The following is an 18,175-nucleotide window of genomic DNA, read 5'->3' on the forward strand; positions in this document are numbered from 1 at the left end:
ACAGCGCACCTGACCAGATCAAAATATGTTAGGTGACGGCACACCTGACCAGATCAAAACATATTAGGTGACAGCGCACCTGACCAGATCAAAACATATTAGGTGACAGCACACCTGACCAGATCAAAACATATTAGGTGACAGCGCACCTGACCAGATTAAAACATATTAGGTGACAGCGCACCTAATATTTCAGTTAGGTAGATAGTAAATTATATTGACCTATTTGTTTACACAGCTTGTGTTGTTTTCACTACCTGTACCCCCCCCCCCCCCCCCCCCTTCCACCATGCTGCTATGATGCCTGAATTTCCCCAAGGGGATCAAGAAAGGACTATCTTATCTTATCTTAAAAGGAAAGATGAAATGACCTACCTGGTTTCCATCCTAGAGGCAAATCTTTCCTGTGACAAAATGGGATCCAATGTAATAAAACTAAGTCAACCAACAAACTAGATTCCTGTACCGGATCTCCTCTCTGGTAAACAAGAATACCTTGAAGACTAACAGGAGCACTCATTCAAGGGTACTACGACTATGCTTGCACCTCATGGTACCAAAGCACCTCAAAGGCACTAAAAACAACATTACAAACATCACAAAACAAACTGGTCAGACTACTGCTTGACCTTACTCCTAAAACCCACCTCACCCCTGCCTATTTTTGACAACCTAGGTTGGCTTAGAGTAGACGACAGAGTACAGCAACTTGCAATGGGCCTGGTCTACAAGATACACTATACGACTAAGGTACCCATGTGCATGTCAAAATACTTCCCAAAGGTCAGTGAATACCACGACCACAACACCAGAGGAAGCTCAACAAATCATGTTAAACCCAGATTCGGCTCAAACAAGGGACTAAACGCGTTTCGCAATTATGCCACATCAATGTGGAACGCCCTACCCAAAGCTATAAAGGAATGTGAATCCCTATCCACATTCAAAACCGCTCTTAAAGAGCACCTACGGGAGGCTGCAATTCGAAACTGGCCACCGTAAATGTCCAAACCCCCCACCCCCACCCCCTCCTAATAGACAGTCTCCTCCCCACCGCATGTATATATTCTCTCCCCGCCGTATATGTATATTTCTCTCCCACCCACCCACCCCCTCCTAATGTACAGTCCCCTTCCCATCATATACTCTGTCAGGATCTATGAGTAACAGTACTGTATAAAACAGAGGATATGGAGAGGGCTTCAGCGTTCTTATTTTGTTTCAGGTAGGTGCTCTTTGGATTAAATCCGGGGTAGGATCGTCTACTCTAAGCCATCCTAGGTTGTCAAAGTGTGCAGGGGTGAGGTGGGTTCTAGGGGTAAGGTCAAGTAGTAGTCTGACTAGTTTGTTGTGTGATGTTTGTAATCTTGTTTTTAGCGCCTTTGAGGTGTTTTGGTACCATGAGGTGCAAGCATAGTCGTCTATATTGGTCAATATATATATTGGTCAAAGACTAGACTTGCGAAGATAAATCCTGGTATGGATCCCACATGCGACCGGTGCCACCAAGCCCCTGGCTCTCTTATCCATATGTTTTGGCACTGTCCAGCACTGGCCCCTTTCTGGACTTCCATTTTTAAATCTTACTCAGATATCTTTGCTGTGAATGTCGACCCATGTCCTCTCATTGCATTATTTGGCCTGACACCGGAGAACGCTGCTATATCTATTGGGCAATCCAATGCTATGGCCTTTGCCTCACTTATTGCCAGACGCCTCATCCTATTCAACTGGAAGGCAGCCACTCCCCCTTCACATTTGCACTGGATGAGGGATGTTATGTCTCTCATACATACAGAGAAAATCAGATTCACAACACAAGGCCACACAGATACTTTCCACAAAACATGGCAGCCCTTCCTACTTAATTTCAAAACCCATATAAGTCCCTTCTCCTTCCAAACCTCAGACCCCATGACCCCCTTCCTTCCCCAACCTACCTTTCGTATGGCTGGGGAGATGGCATTGTGGTGGTCTTACTACTGCTGAGGGTGTTAAACTTACTTTCTATTGCTTAATTTTATAACTATAAAACATGCTACCAGAATGGAGAGTATTACTTATATTATGTATTATTTATTAATACTGTTTTTTTTTTTATTATTGTTATTTCTTATAAGTAGATTTTTTACGTTATGTTCTGTGTTTATTATTTTTGTTATTGCTAATGTCATTGTTATTATTGTGGTATTGTGAGGTCTTGTTATTGTTATTGTTACTGTATTACGTTTGTTTTGTTTTGTGTATAAAAAGAAATAAAAAGATTTGATACAAAAAAGGAAACACTTTAGTCTAAGTACATTCTCAATATCTTTAAAATCTAAAAAAAAAAAAACACACAAAGGCTCCAGCCACAAATACAATACTAACAAACTAACTAAACTAACAATACTAACTAAATAAATCAGTAACTCAACTGTATGTGTCTAGATGTCTAGAGAACCCAATTGTAGAACACATGCACGGGAGAATGAGGCGGTTTAGGATGTTTAATGAAGCCAGGGAAGGACAAGGGGTAGGGGGCTGGTGATGAAGAGCAGGGAGCGGGAGGAGAGACAAACAGGCAACGTGGGTAGGTGAGTTCCAGGGGGGTGCAGGCTGGTGGTGAGATATGTGGGTGAGTGCAGGCCGGAGGAATGAGGTCCTGCACATCAGAGAACAGGGGTTAAGATGACGCAGAGCTCACAAATCACACTATAAATATATATATATATATACATAATTTATATAGAGGTCCTAATACCACGTGAGGTAAAAACAACACCTGGACCAGGAGTGGCAGGGGTGCAGGCCTCTTATCCTGGCTCCGTGATGAAGTTAGGGTTCTCAGGTGTGTAGGCCGGTCCAGGTAGGCGGCGTGATGATGAGGCGGGAACAGGAAGAGGCCGTGGAGACCTGCTGACAGACAACGGAGAGAGAAAGGCCCTGGCTGTGGCCGTAACAGAATCTAATCGAATCTAAATTTGATCAGTCGCAAATTGCTTTTGCGTTGCCTGTGGATTCTGTCTGCACACGGTCCTGTGGTTGCATGCTCTTATAAGGAGCTGGCGGGGTGTTAGTATATGCAAATTCAGGTGTACGAGAATGTGCGTTCAATTTAAGAATATCATCCTCATTCGGGGGAACGTTCAGGAATCCGGTGGGGATCTTCCTTAACCCCTTGTGCACCCCTTCAGAAAATCATGTTGTTTTATCCTTTGTGCAAAAAATGCTCAGTTCCTAAAAAACGTATATAAAAATATGATATATATATTAAATATGATATATTATATATAATAATTATTATTATATTATTATTTATACATTATTATTATTAATAATACACTTTATTGCCATTTCAAAATTTATTTATTGACAAGGACAGGCTTCTATCAGCATTGTTGCACCAGTAATGTTGTTTAGCCAGGTCTCGACTAGGAACATGCATTGCAAGTTATTAGATCCTTGATTTAAAAAGATTTGTTGCCCAAAAATCAGATTGATTGAATTGATTGATTGAAAATTGTATTAACAGATTTCAGAATGGGTACAATACAGTACGGCTCAATACACACAATTGTTAAGGGGATGCAGACCAGAGAAAGACTTTCGTCTTGTTTACATCAGGGTCCCCCATTTTCAATTCATCATGACATTTATGACATACACGACATACAGATATAGAGATATATATCATGACATACACGATATACAGTACTGTTACATTTATGACATACAAGATATACAAATATACAGTACTGTTTAACAGAGATTCTAAAAGAAAATATATACATTTGAGGGGGAAGAAACTGTACATTAGGAGGGGGTTGGGTGGGTGGGGGTGGGGGGCAGACATTAAGAAGGGTCATTTTCAATGATTTTGCGATGGGGAGTGACGCCGGCCTTGGCTGAGCGATGATATGTCTGAGGTTACTAGATGTTACAGAACGTGTTGAATATTTCTTGTTGAGTCTTATAGTAGTGAAAACAGGAACAGCATGGTTTGTTATTGGAACAGACTGATAGCTATAGGCTGCTATCTGCGACCGCCAAGAACCTTGGTGTGGTCCTCGACGACCAGTTGAACTTCTCTGCTCATATCGCAACGACAACCAGAACCTGCAGATTCCTCCTGAGCAACGTCAGAAGGATCCGCCCCTTCCTGACAAAATAAGCTACTGCAACACACTGCTTGCTGGCCTCCCGACCACTGCCACCAAGCCTCTTCAACTAATTCAGAACGCAGCAGCCCGCCTGATCTCAAACCTACCGAAGTCGGCCCATGTCACCCCACTTCTTAGGGACCTGCACTGGCTCCCCATTGCACGAATCCGCTTCAAGGCCCTCGACCTGGCATACCGTGCGGCAAAGGGAACCGCTCCCGCCTACCTCCGGTCAATGGTCTCTACACACCCTCAAGACCCCTACGCTCTGCATCTTCTGGCCATCTCAGACCCACTCCTATCCGAGGGTCATCAAGGAGAAGCTGCCTTTTCTCAGTCCTTGCCCCAAAATGGTGGAACGAACTGCCCACCACAGTTAGGACAGCCGAAACCAGTCCAATCTTTCACCGTCGACTAAAGACGCACTTCTTCAACCACTATCTGAAAAAAATATATATAAATAAAAATACTAATACAAATAATAATAATAATAATAATAATAATAATAATAATAATAATAATAATAATAATAATAATAATAATAATAATAATAATAATAATAATAATAATAATAATAATAATAATAATAATAATAATAACAATACACTTTATTTGTATAGCACCTTTCATACAGAAACTGCAGCTCAAAGTGCTTCACAACAGAAATAGACAAAAAAAGAAAATGAGCACATAAAGTGCAGACACATAAAATCACAGTTTTTCACATTAGGATCTAACATCCCAACAGGCCACCTTGTTTATGGTTTGATTCAGTTTTAAATAGACAATAATAAAAAGAGTAAGATAAAATAGACAGAGTAAAATAGTGCAATAGTGCAGTGCAATACAATAGTAGAATAGAATAGATAAAATATATTCTTTTACAGTGAAAATAAAGATTTTCTGGATTACTGTTCAACAGTTCAAAATCCTCTTTACCTTCTCTGTTTGGTATCCACAGTTTAAAACTTGACAGTCTTCCCTCCTGTTTTATACCCACTTTGACCCTTCGAACCTCCCACTCAGGGCAAACCTCCCTCTCAGAGCGCAGTTCCCTCTCTCAGGGTGCAGTTCTAGGCCTGGGTCCTACACAGTTTTAAAGCCTGACAGTCTCTTGTTTGATACCCACACAGTTCTGTTTCGTTATGGCTCTGCTCAGCATCATACTGCACTGTACTTCACTTCGTGCACAAGCACTGAATAAAAAATTCCACCATGTACTTTTACATCCCAACATTCGTCTGGCCACACCCCCATCCGCTTACCTTCATAAGCAGGTGTGTGGTCACCTACTCGCCTCCTTCTTCACTTTCACCACAAGGAAGTGCCTTCGGTAGATCCCCACTTGACGAGGTTGTTAGCTAAAGAAAGTTGAGACGTGTTTACATTGTCCTTATTTTTTTCTTCTCTCATATATTTCGATAGAAAAATCTAAGTCATAATGTCTACTCCGGAGAGTCGTGTTCGCAACGCCACTCTTCACCAGCGACTCTCCATCTCCGCCTCTGTCGTACGTCTTGGAGCGGGGTTGAGGCCTCTCTCGTGGTCGGCAGCCACGCCCGGTAGGCGTCCGATGGGTAGTTTGCCTCTCCAAGGAGCTGGTGCACCGGTGTTGTCGCCTGTGCGATGGCCTGGTTCCGGCTCTGGTTCCTCTGTTTCCGAGGAATCGTCCGCTGTTGGGCGGCCGGTTCCCTTGGTTCCAGGGGATTTGAGACGCAAACTTTTTGCGTCGGCTAGCTCCCGTCGCAAGATGGTGGCTTGCAGACGCGAACGGCCCGGTTTTGGTGAGTTGCTGGAGCCAAGTGAGGATGCGTCGGTCTCTACATGCCCGATGGAAACAGAGGACTACATGATAGAGGTGGATGGGTTCTTGTTTGAAGGCCCGGTGGAGACAGCTCTCCCGCCCGCTCAGGTAACACTGGAGGGGGGTGAGATGTCTCCTTGGGGCGCCTTGTTTGAAGACGTTGGAGAAGAACCTCTGACTCGTCGGCGGGATGCCCTGCTATCAGCCACATCGGAGTGTGGCTCCTTGACCAGTGGAAGCCTGCTGTATGTGAGGGATGCGGGCTCGGTGGAGGAAAGTCTGCAGGGGGAACTGCAGGCTTTATTTCCCGAGCTCGTGGCGGTGGCGGCAGTCGCAAACGGCGTGCCGCTGCCGCAGCCACTGCCTGTTCCTGTCCCTGATGATCTCATAGGTCATCTATGGCAGCGTCGCCCGGTGAGAGGGGTGGACGTTGTCTACCCATTTTTCCCCTCAATGGCGGCCTATGTTCGTCAGGGCCAGGTGGTTTCCCACATCATAGGCCTCACCCCCGCCTACGTGCAAGTCACGCGGGTGGCGGGTTTGGTCGACGGTATGAGAGAGGGTGTGCCGCGGCTTGATAGGCCGATAGCCGCGCTCCTTTGTCCGGAGGTGGTGTGGGAACCGTTACGGAAGCCGGTTCCCCAAGGGAAATCGGCGAGGCGGTTGGCATACTGGAGTGACCAGTCATTCATCTCAGGAACACAATCTCTAGCTGCCGCGTCTAACATCGCGCAGCTGGCAAGATTCATGTCCGGGATATTGATGGGCGGCATGGAGCTGAGTGATGTACAACATGACCAGCTCGCCCAGGCGGCAGGAGCTATCCTGCATCTGACTCAGCCGCAGGCTATAGCCGCTGGGAAAGTGCGCGCCCTGGCAACTCTGGTGCAGCGCCACATTTGGCTGGAGCAGGCTCGTGTACCGGAGAAGAAGAGACTTCCACTCCTGACGGCACCCCTCTCCGATGCTGGACTGTTCGGGAAGGCCCTGCAGTTGATGACCTCGATGTGCAGAGGTCATCAGGTGCAGGAGGAACGCTCCGTGCTCCAACCTCATTTTCCCCCTCCCGATGTCGCCGGTGGAGTCAGACGGCTGCCACGTCGTCGATCGTCTTCCGCCGTGTCTGCTGCTGCCACCACCGCCACTGCTGGTCCTTCGAAGAAGAAGGCCAGGAGGAGAGAGGGCGCCTCCGCTACAGCCGACCCATCTACGCCCGGAGGCGACGGTAGGGACCGTCGAGACCAGCCGCCGATTGCTTACCGTCCCTCCGGTGCTCCCCGGGGTGGAAAATCCCGAGCGGCTCGAGGCGGCAGGCGTCGCTAGACCCTGTGACTTTTTTCCCCTACGGTCCCCTCTGTTTCCCTTCCCGGCCCTAAACATATTATAATTTGTTCAAAAATAAAAAGTCCCCTTTAAAGGGGGACTGTATTTTTTGTTAACAAACAGTGTGTTTTTCTTCACCAAACATATGATGGGGTTGCAAAGTGTGAATCTTCACTAGTATGGGTTGATAGGAGGGTTACGTTCATGTTAAGAGCTTATGCAAGGCCTGCAGCCTACACTCGGTGGAAAAAAGGTTTTTTTCTACCTCTGCCTGAGTCTCCACATAAAGGTAGAGGCTACTTGTATGTTCTGTTGCTTACACAGTGATGTTGAGCTACAACACTGTTGTGTTGGGTTTGCAGTAATGCTCGTATGAACACGTACCACGGCTCAGCCGTTCTCTCTCTCTCTATCAGTGTTTTTCTGTGTTCAACATGGATGCGGGTGTAGGATTCACACACACACGCGACTTGGTTTTGTTGTAAACCCTGTTCACAGTTGTCTGTGGTTAGCGTGCATTGTATTAGCTTGCGCTATTCATTAGCATTGCTACTAAAGGTATCATGTGGCTAAAGTTGTTGTTGTCTGCAAGGGAAGGGCTTGTGAGGGGGTACCGAATAAACCCCTCCTTCCCTGGCAGGGAGGGGGGGGGGGGGGGAGGGTTTCCCTGACTCTGCTCCTATTAACAGGCGTTGTGTATTGGGTTTCCCCCCGTCATAGCACACGTCACTACGCACGTTGCTATTGACGATGGCTTCCGTGAGTTAGACCCGTATGTACGGTCTGTTGTTGTCAAAGTGTCGGGATAGAGCGTAGGAATTACGGTTCCACTACGCTCGATATGTGTGTAACTTGAGTCGGTTGGTCACATGACTCAAGATTACCATGGCTTTTTCACTCTATGACTCATGTGGGAAGTCTCTCTGGGGAGTTCCGTCTATCCTCTGTGGTGGGGATGACAGGATATAAAAATGTAAACAGTTTTTATCCTCAGCTGTGTCAAATGGGATTCATGTCAGTCGGTGTTTCTTTTCTTTTTAATAAAAGAGTGTGGAGTATATGAAGCACCACACCCTTTTTGTCGTTCTCCCAGGCGCCTTGAGGATTCAATGGGGGGTCTGATTAGACTGTTCATTGATGTGGTTGTGTCCCGACGCATGCATGGTGCTAGCTCGGGGTGTTTCTGATAAGAATCATGCGGGTAGCTAGTACGCCTTGGTTGCTTGTTGTTAAAACAGCGTTTTTATAAAGCAACTGGGATGGAGGTTTTTTCCTCTTCCGAGAGCCTATTACTGGTTCTCGACGGATTCTCGTTCATATCTGGGGGATGTTAACGGAATAGATCAGAACATAGGTAGAGGGGTCTCACGCCCTTGGGGTGGGCCACCGAGCACGGTTCACACCAACCCGTCTGGGTGGCGCCCTCTTTTCATGTTTTTAGATCAACACGCATATCTGCCCCTTCTCCTGGAGTAGGCATGTCGGCGTGGTTAGGGCACGGGACTGGTTCTGGTCACGCTGGTCCAGGTCAGTTAACCCGTTTGTCCGCCGGGGATGCAGATCTGCTGTTCTGGTACCCTGAGGGACTTGGGCTTTTTCAGGGGGTAAAATGCCGGGTCGGCCCGGGGTGTCACAAGGTTAGGCGTTATGGAGACCCTTGTTGGGTACATGTTGTACTCTGCACTATCATAAGGGGCTGGTTCTCTTTTCTTCGCTCCTCCTCTCACGCATGGCGAAGAGGGGGCTGTTCGGGTGGTCTTCTGGACCTCCTCTGGTAACCCTGTGTGCTTCCCGAGCCGCCAGGCCCGGTCCGAAGTAAAGTTTCATTGATACCGTAAGCCTGGGATAACCCTTTTTTCTTGAGGGGTTATAGGAACAACCACCGTCTGTACCAAGAGGGTAGTTGATTCCCTGGTATGTTGGAGCAGTGTCAACTCCCGGGTTGCCCGGTTGAGTGTGCCCCTGCACGTTCATGACGTCTGCCAATCATGTCAGCCTTCTCTGCCTCGACCCCTCTGGGTGGGTTTTTTTTTATGGAGGCTTTGTCATGGTGATCAACAACGCCAGCATATGCCCCTTCCGCCGGGGGGGGGGCCTGTTTTCAGCTGACTCCTTTGGCGCCTGTCTCGTCCGCAGTGCTCCAGGCTCAGGTTACAGCCTGCTGCCTGGTTTTCCCCGGTGCGCTGCCTGCTTCCGTTGGTTAACCTTTTTTGAGTGCTTACGGCCATGCTGACTGCCTGTTCTGCAGGGTCAGTGTGCCAGGCGGTGTGCTATTGGGGGGAAAGGGCCCGCTCTTGGAGGGGCCTTATCCGAATACGCTGGCGATGTGGGGGGCGGTGTTACTAAGTGACCGCCTGGTGGGGTCTTGATGCCTGGCGTCATTGACTTCTCCGGGGCCCCTTTTTCCAGGGGATCCAGTCCCTTCGGTGGGTCTGGGTCTTCCTTCGCGCTCCGCTGCTACAGCCTTGCCACGGGGTTGGGTTGCTCTTGACCCCGTGATTTTGGGGGCAGTAACGAGGGTTGTTCCTTCCGTTCGTTCCCGGGTGGCATGCGGGTTGTGCGTGTGTGTAGTCGTGGGGTCAAGCCACGGTCTGCTCACCCTGTGCGTTGAGTTGCTTGAGTTCCTCTTCGCACGGTCGGATCCGTCTCCCTCCCATAAGCCTCCAATAGGGAGGGTACCCTCCATTAGGGAGGGTCGGGGGGGGCTCGGTCCTCCCCGGTCTGATGGTTGTGGGGGGCCTCAGCGGGGTACATTTGTCGGGCTATGGCTCTCGCTCAGCCTCCCTTGTGCAGTATGATGCTGAGCAGAGCCATAACGAAACAGAACGTATGGTTATGTATATAACCAAGTTCTGTGAGTTATGGTGACGCTCAGCATCAGACGCCGCTGCTGCCCTTGATCTCGCCTTGTGGTGAAAGTTTGGGAAGGAGGCGAGTAGGTGACCACACACCTGCTTATGAAGGTAAGCGGATGGGGGTGTGGCCAGACGAATGTTGGGATGTAAAGGTACATGGTGGAATTTTTTATTCAGTGCTTGTGCACAAAGTGAAGTACAGTGCAGTATGATGCTGAGCGTCACCATAACTCACAGAACTTGGTTATATACATAACCTTACGTTCAATACCTGACAGTTTTGAACCTGTAATAAAAAGTAATAGACAGAGTAAAATAATACAGAATGAACTTTTTTCTGAGGTCACTAATTATTTTTGTAAGAGCAGTTTCAGTGCAATGGTGCGTTATGAAGCCTGATTGAAATTCCTCCATGATGTTGTTTTCTTTGAGAAAGGAGTTTATTTGTATTGAGACAATACTTTCAAGTATCTTGCTGATGAATGGGAGGTTGGATATCGGCCTATAGGTTAGTACATTACTGTCTAGTTTGGGTTTCTTTAGTAAGGGTCTTACGACAGCTGTTTTGAATGCGTCTGGGAAAATACCTGTCAGAAGCGATATATTTATAATATTTAGGATATAACTTGCAATACTCTGGAATATTCGCTTACAAAATGCTGTGGATATAGGGTCTATACAGGAAGTGGAGGAGTTACATTCCATGACAGTTTTGTAAAGCTCAGTTGATGTAATGTAAGCACATTTTCCTATGGTTACTTTTTCACAGGGTTTGCTGATGATTGTATCAGGACTAATGCTGGCTCTAATTGAAGTTATTTTGTTATTGAAGAATAATGCTAGTTCTTCACATTTGGATGCAGATGACTGTGGAGGGGTGGGGGCAGTGTTGAGTAGCTGGTCGATGGCTGAGAATAATATTCTAGAGTTTCCAACATTCTCTGTGATAATCTTAGAAAAATTGTCTTTTCTTGCCACACTGTGAGCTTGATTTTCCTCCATTTTCGTTCAGCAGCTCTACAGATTTTCTTTGTCTGACCAACACTGCTATTATTTAACCATGGGGAGATTTTGTCACTTGACTTTTCTTTTTCCTTTAATGGAGCCACAGCATCCAGTGTATATGATAGGGTGTTGTTGAGATTTTCAACCATGCAGTAGAACAGTCCAGGCTGGATGGTTCAGTTTGTCTCATGATGTTTGAGAACTTCTCTTCTGTGATGTCATCTAGTACTCTTCGCTTTACAACGGTTACCTTTTTTGTCTCTGTTAAGTTTAGGTTAGCATTGAAGAATACACAGATGGTCAGATATAGGTAATTCGATTACTGATACTTTATCAATGGTCAGCCTTGTTGTTATCACTAAGTCTAGGGTGTTACCATGTTGGTGAGTGGGTTAATTTACATGTTGTATTAGCTCAAAGCTGTCCAGCTCAATAGCCTTGGGGTCGTTCTTCTTATTTATATGAATATTCAGATCTCCATGTATGATTAATCTTTCACATCTAATGATACTGACTGAGATTAGCTCTGAGAATTCCTGCAGAAATATTGATGAGTATTTTGCTGGCCGGTACAATTTTCAGACTGTCGATTTGAGATGTCATTTGCTCCTACGTGGATGATTAATTTCCTGGCTGTTATGTTTTCCGATAGAATCTTTGGAATGTGCTTTGTTATTTCACAAACAGTTCCATCAGGGTAGCAGTATATCTTTGTATTTATCTTTTTGTTGATATAGCCTACATCCAGGGCCGCCTGGGAGAAATGCGAGGCCCTGTGCAAGATTTAAACGCGAGCCCCCCCCCCCCCCTAAAAGGTAAAAAAAAAAAATATATATATATATATATATACTTTTTTATTTTTTTTTTTCATACAGTCAACATATTCTTAAATAATAGCGCTGCCCGAGGCTGGGCATGATACAGTCAACATATAGCGAGAGAGAGAGAGAGAGAGAGCTCCCGTTCTACAGTCAATATACAGTGTTATCGCTGCACAGACCCGGCAATGCCCCTGACCCTCCACCAGAGCAAGGCCAGAGAGAGAGAGAGACACATTGGAAAGAAACAACCCAAAACCAGAGCAAATTGAAATGCTATTTGGCCCTAAACAGAGAGTACACAGTGGCAGAATACCTGAGCACTGTGACTGAAGATCCTTGACTAGGTATAGACTCAGCGAGCACAGCCTAGCCATCGAGAAAGGCCGCCATAGGCAGACTGTGTGTGTTAGAAAGAGAGAGAGAGAGAGAGCATGTGTGTTTGTGTGTTAGAGAGAGAGAGCATGTCTGTGTGTGTGTGTTAGAGAGAGAGCATGTATGAGAGAGATAATCAAAGATGAGCCCCTAAAAGGATATTCAACTTTTAATGGAAGAACAAAACAGAAGGAAAAGATAACTTCACAAAGGCAACATGAATATACATAGATCCAAAAGGACAAAGATCAACACTTAAATCCAAAGAGAAGAGGGTCTATACCAGAGAAAACAAAGTAGCAAGGAGCCAATGGCCGACATCAGCTAAATAGGCTAACTGCAAATAGAGTAGCCAGGTACTGACACCAGGCCACACACAGCTTTGGCCAACGCTACCCAAGCTACATAAACGACCAAGACAATTCACACACAGTCGTATCTCCAAATGTTGTGAAGTAACATATGTTTTGCCTGGAAAAAAACATCGTTATTAACAAAACATTCGGGAGGGGAAGGAAGGAAGGAATGGACATCTTACCTGCACCAAGGAACGCAGGGCGAAAGGCCGCAACACAGGTCTCCACGTTGACGAAAGGCCTCTCGCTGGCGGGACAAAAAGAAGCTATGGCCGGAGCCTTGTCATGGTGCAGGCCCGACTACATCTTCTGTCAAAGATGATGTCGTAGTCAGAGTGCCAGGGCCTGCTATTCTCACGGCTAATGTCAATGGTCGTAGCACAAGCTAACAGCTAACTCTAGGCTAACTGATAGCATCAAGCTAACGTTCCCAGCCGAGCGAAAACGAGCAGCTAACGTCGTAGCTAAACAGCTAACTGGCTAACAGTTAGCTCAACCCGGCTATCGCTAACCACTAGCTAACGCAGAAGCAAGCTATGCGGCTACCACTGAAAAACTGTACAACGTGAGAAAAGCAATACAGGCCAACACTTCAGACAGCCGCTGTGTTTTCCTCTTCTCATCCGAAGAGAGAAGGGAAAAAGAAGGCAATACACGTCCCACTACAGAGTGGTGTTTACCATAGCGGTGCCGGCAACAAGTCCCTCGCGGACTATAGCCGACTTGAGCATGGAGATATTCTCATAATGAAACACCAAGCTCACCTCCCTCGCACCAGGTGCTGACACCAGGCCACACACCGTTAGCTACTACAACAGCTAGCCGGCCCGTTTGGCTCCCGAGAGAGAGAGAGAGATATATCCACGGCGGGAATAGAATAGAGTGCATTAAAAACTCACCAAACGTCCAAGAGGATGGAGACAACCGCGTGGAGTTGACGAAGTTCATCTGCCGAATGACCGTCCTCTTCATCTTGGCATAACAATGCTGCACGCGCTCTCTCTAGGTTAGCTAACGCTAGTTAGCCTTTAGCTAAGCTAGCTACTCGCCGACATCATCATGGCTATCCCGACTGAACCACACGTTAGCACTCAATATTATAACGTAGCTAAAGCTAACTAGCTGTCCCTGCCTTTAGCCAGGATGGCTAGCCTGACTGAACTGTCTAACATGCAACAACTTTCATCTTCAGTCCATCTGCCGAATGACCGTCCTCTTCGTTTTGGCTGGCATAACTAAGCATAACCTCCAAAGTCAAACGCAGCTGACGCACGCCGGCGTACACATGATGTAACCCCTCCCTCCCTCTGGGGCTGCAGAGCCCCAGAGCTCCAATAGTGAGTATGTCTGCTGCAGAGCCTCAGAGCCAGGAACATTCTACAAACGTGTCTAATGTGAAATATATAAGCATATAAGCAAAACTAGATTTTAGGTCTGTGATGAAAAAGGGCCTCGCGGGAAGGGGGGCCTCGCAAAAAAATAAAAAATAAAAAAAAATAATAATAAAAAAAAAAAATAAAAAAACTTTTTTTTAATTTTTTTAATTTATTTTTTGTGCGAGGCCCCCCTTCCCGCGAGGCCCTGTGCGACCGCACTGCTCGCACACCCCCTGAGGCGGTCCTGCCTACAGCAGAATCACCTATAATCAGCGTTGTTGATACAATATTTTCCTGTTCGTCAGTGTGCGGCCTGTTCTTTTCCTCAGGGCCAGGGCGTTTCCTACCGTTAGCTTGTTGTTCATTAACTTCGGTGTCTTTATCTTTATATGCTTATTTTATGCCTAATTAGTGTGGGTGACCTGGCGAAGCCAGGTTGCAACCACACTATAGTAACCTATACTCTTTTTATTTATTCTTTCTTTATTCCGCCGATTTTGCCAACAAAACTCCTCCCAGAGCGTTCGCGCCCTATACGCGTGAAAGGTATCAAAACGACCGGCTTGCTCCAACTCTAGTGTCTATTACTTTTCGGAAAGTTTCACCGCACCCTTTGGCTACAAATCGACTTTAAACAGGAACATTTCGGTCCCATTGGAAATGCATTGCAAGTTAGAGTGTAGGAGGTGAAATCATTTTTTTCCACCTCCTTGGGTAAATTGCGACAGTGATCTCAATTTTGGACGTAGATATAAAAACAACACATCGAAACGATGACACGGCTGTCGCCTCGCTCACAAAAGAAAAATAAATGGAATTGGACATTTCTATCTCAACTGTTGACCATTTGTTTGAAGGTTCTCCTCCCCATAGACACCAATGTGTTCCCACTCTAAGAAAAGGCTGATTTTATCGCTTTTCCCCCCTTGTGTTCTGATCGTCACCGGTGCCACAATTGTCGACGGAATGCCACAATATCGCACACAACCCTTCACATAACCCTTGAAGTGCTCATCTGAAAGTCACAACGCTTCATCTCTTATCGTTTGCTTTTAATCATCGTGAGAATGCAGTCATGCATCTGCCCTCATTGAAATACATTGGGTCGAAAGAACTTGAACTTGAACTTGAACTTGAACTTGAACTTGAAAGTGCAAGTCATTCGTGCCTAATTAGTGGTAACAGGTGTGTGGCTCATGGCTCATGGCTCATGGCTACAGCTGACCTGCCAATGACCTCTCATGGAGTTAACCCTTAATCGCCCCTCTGTGTAGCAGTACTGAATTGATTGACAGTGCCCTCTGTCTTGCAGGTTGTGTCATTGTACTCAGTAGGGATGTCCTCTTTCATTGGTCTATGTCAGGGGTCAGCAACCTTTACTATCAAAAGAGCCAATTTTCCCCCGTCCCACAAAATAAAATGCTCAGGGAGCCGCACAACATATTTACCCTTAAAATGAAGATAACACAGTGTATAACGTTTTATATATCCCCAAGCATACCCCACATTTAGCATAAAACGCCTGACAATTGCATACCCAAAGTAATTTGCGATTTATTATACTTTATACTTATAGCACACAGTTTGTTGCATTACTGGGATTATAAAGCAACAAAAAGAAAAAAATTTACTTTTTAATTGCTGTTTTTACCTGTTTTTACCAAAGGAAAACCTCAAACTCTTATGAAGAGGAGAAAAACAACTGGCTGTGTAGACCTATTTTTTAATAAAACACAGAAGAGGAGACAAAACACTGGTGTCTGTAGACCGACTTTGAAATAAAACCCTGAACTATTCAGGTATATTTGAGTCCTTCCCTTATTTGTGGAAAATCTATAAAATAAAAAGTAACATTTTCATTGTTCGCAAATTTCTCACCACATATCAGGCATACAGGTAAGCCTTTTGTTGACTAAATATCTTAGTTGATGAAATATTTTTTCATTTCAGTGTCACAGTATGACATCGATCTCAAATTTTTTATTTAATTTTTTATTTTTTTTGGGCCAGGGAGCCACAGCTGATTGGCTAAAGAGCTGCATGCGGCCTCGAGGCCGCAGGTTGCCGACCCCTGGTCTATGTTGACCCATTGTACTCGGTAGGGATATCCTCTTTCATTGGTCGATGTTGACCACTCCCCCGATCCTTAGACCACGCCCCATTATGCCACACCCCCTTAGTGTATCTCTTGAACCGTTTGTGTAATAGTGTAATAGTGTAATAGTGTGTAATAGTGTAATAGTGTAATAGTGTGTAATAGTGTAATAGTGTGTAATAGTGTAATAGTGTAATAGTGTGTAATAGTGTGTAATAGTGTAATAGTGTGTAATAGTGTAATAGTGTAATAGTGTGTAATAGTGTAATAGTGTGTAATAGTGTGTAATAGTGTAATAGTGTAATAGTGTAATAGTGTGTAATAGTGTGTAATAGTGTAATAGTGTAATAGTGTGTAATAGTGTAATAGTGTGTAATAGTGTAATAGTGTAATAGTTTAATAGTGTAATAGTGTGTAATAGTGTGTAATAGTGAAATAGTGTAATAGTATAATAGTGTAATAGTGTGTAATAGTGTAATAGTGTGTAATAGTGTAATAGTGTAATATTGTGTAATAGTGTAATCTTGTGTAATAGTGTAATAGTGTAATCGTGTGTAATAGTGTAATAGTGTGTAATAGTGTAATAGTGTAATAGTTCAAGTTCAAGTTCAAGTTCTTTAATAGTTGTCATACAGAAGTACAGAATACTTTCATACAAAATGCTTCTTACTGTTACGCTCCAGAGACTGTGCTAGACAAGATAGTATCAAATAACATAATAACATAATATAGCATGAATTTAGAAGAAGAAAATGAGGTCACAGTGTTCGGTATAGACATATGTACAATGTTCTGAGTTACCATATAATATACAATACACAATACTATGCAGTGTACTAATGTACAGTACTATCTAGTGCAAAGCAGAAATGGGATGAGGTACAATTTTAGGTACAATTTACAGTAAGGTGTACGAGTTGTAGTGCAATCCTTCATCCATAAATATAAAGTGTGGGGAGTGGGTGCTACAGTGTGTTTGTTTAAAGTGGGTGTGTGCTATAAGTGTGTGGAGTGGGTGCTACAGTGTGTTTGTTTAAAGTGGGTGTGTGCGTGTGGATGTGTGTGCTATGTGCGTTTGGTGGTTGTTGTTGTGTAGTGTTCATTCATTGTTCGTTTAGCAGCCTGATGGCCTGGGGATAGAAGCTACTTCTGAGTCTTTCTGTGCTCGCCTTGAGACTCCTGTATCGCTTGCCTGACCGCAGCAGTTCGAAGAGGCAGTTGTTCGGGTGACTGGAGTCTTTAATGATTCTCTTAGCCTAATAGTGTGTAATAGTGTAATAGTGTAATAGTGTGTAATAGTGTAATAGTGTAATAGTGTGTAATAGTGTAATATAGTGTAATAGTGTGTAATAGTGTAATAGTGTGTAATAGTGTAATAGTGTAATAGTGTGTAATAGTGTAATAGTGTAATAGTGTGTAATAGTGTAATAGTGTAATAGTGTGTAATAGTGTAATAGTGTGTAATAGTGTAATAGTGTAATAGTGTGTAATAGTGTAATAGTGTAATAGTGTGTAATAGTGTAATAGTGTGTAATAGTGTGTAATAGTGTAATAGTGTAATAGTGTGTAATAGTGTAATAGTGTGTAATAGTGTAATAGTGTGTAATAGTGTGTAATAGTGTAATATTGTGTAATAGTGTAATAGTGTGTAATAGTGTAATAGTGTAATAGTGTGTAATAGTGTAATAGTGTAATAGTGTGTAATAGTGTAATAGTGTAATAGTGTGTAATAGTGTAATAGTGTAATAGTGTGTAATAGTGTAATAGTGTGTAATAGTATGTAATAGTGTAATAGTGTAATAGTGTGTAATAGTGTGTAATAGTGTAATATTGTGTAATAGTGTAATAGTGTGTAATAGTGTAATATGTAATAGTGTGTAATAGTGTAATAGTGTAATAGTGTGTAATAGTGTAATAGTGTAATAGTGTGTAATAGTGTAATAGTGTGTAATAGTGTAATAGTGCTATGCGACTTGCGGGTTGTGTCATTGCACTCAGTAGGGATATCCTCTTTCATTGGTCTATA

Source organism: Notolepis coatsorum (assembly GCF_963971535.1).
Source record: "Notolepis coatsorum genome assembly, chromosome: 6".
In the NCBI taxonomy this organism is placed as follows: Eukaryota; Metazoa; Chordata; class Actinopteri; order Aulopiformes; family Paralepididae; genus Notolepis; species Notolepis coatsorum.